Raw genomic sequence first — 523 nt, 5'->3', positions numbered from 1 at the left:
TATTTATTTATTTTTTGAGAGGTTTTTGCTATAGGGCATGTGCGCTCACCAGAAAGACAGAGACAGGGAGACAGAAAGTGAGAAATCACCCCCCACAGGGGATGGCCATGCCACAATCCCTTCTCCATTCTCCTCCTGGGATCCTGGGCACGCACAAACATGCACCCAGCGTGAATTTAAGTCAGGTCTGGGGCTTAAACTGCTGTTGACTACATGGGAGTCCAGCGACATAGCCATTACGCCAACTGCTGGTTCCCCAACATACATATTTTTAATAAATCTTTTATTTTAGAGTTATAGAAAAGTTATGAAGATAGTACAAAGAATTCTCATATACACCACATCCAGTTTCCTCAGTATTAACACCTTCTATTCGACGGTAGATTTGTCAAAATTAATGAGCTAATAATGATATATCATTGTTAACTAAAGTCCATAATTTATTCAGAAAATATAGAAATTTTTTTGAAGAAGTTTTTGCTATAGGGCGCGTGTGTTTGCCAGACAGAGAGAGACAGAGAGA

Source organism: Tupaia chinensis, unplaced genomic scaffold, assembly GCF_000334495.1.
Source record: "Tupaia chinensis unplaced genomic scaffold, TupChi_1.0 Scaffold148073_1, whole genome shotgun sequence".
Taxonomy (NCBI): Eukaryota; Metazoa; Chordata; class Mammalia; order Scandentia; family Tupaiidae; genus Tupaia; species Tupaia belangeri.
This window is presented reverse-complemented; position numbering follows the sequence as displayed.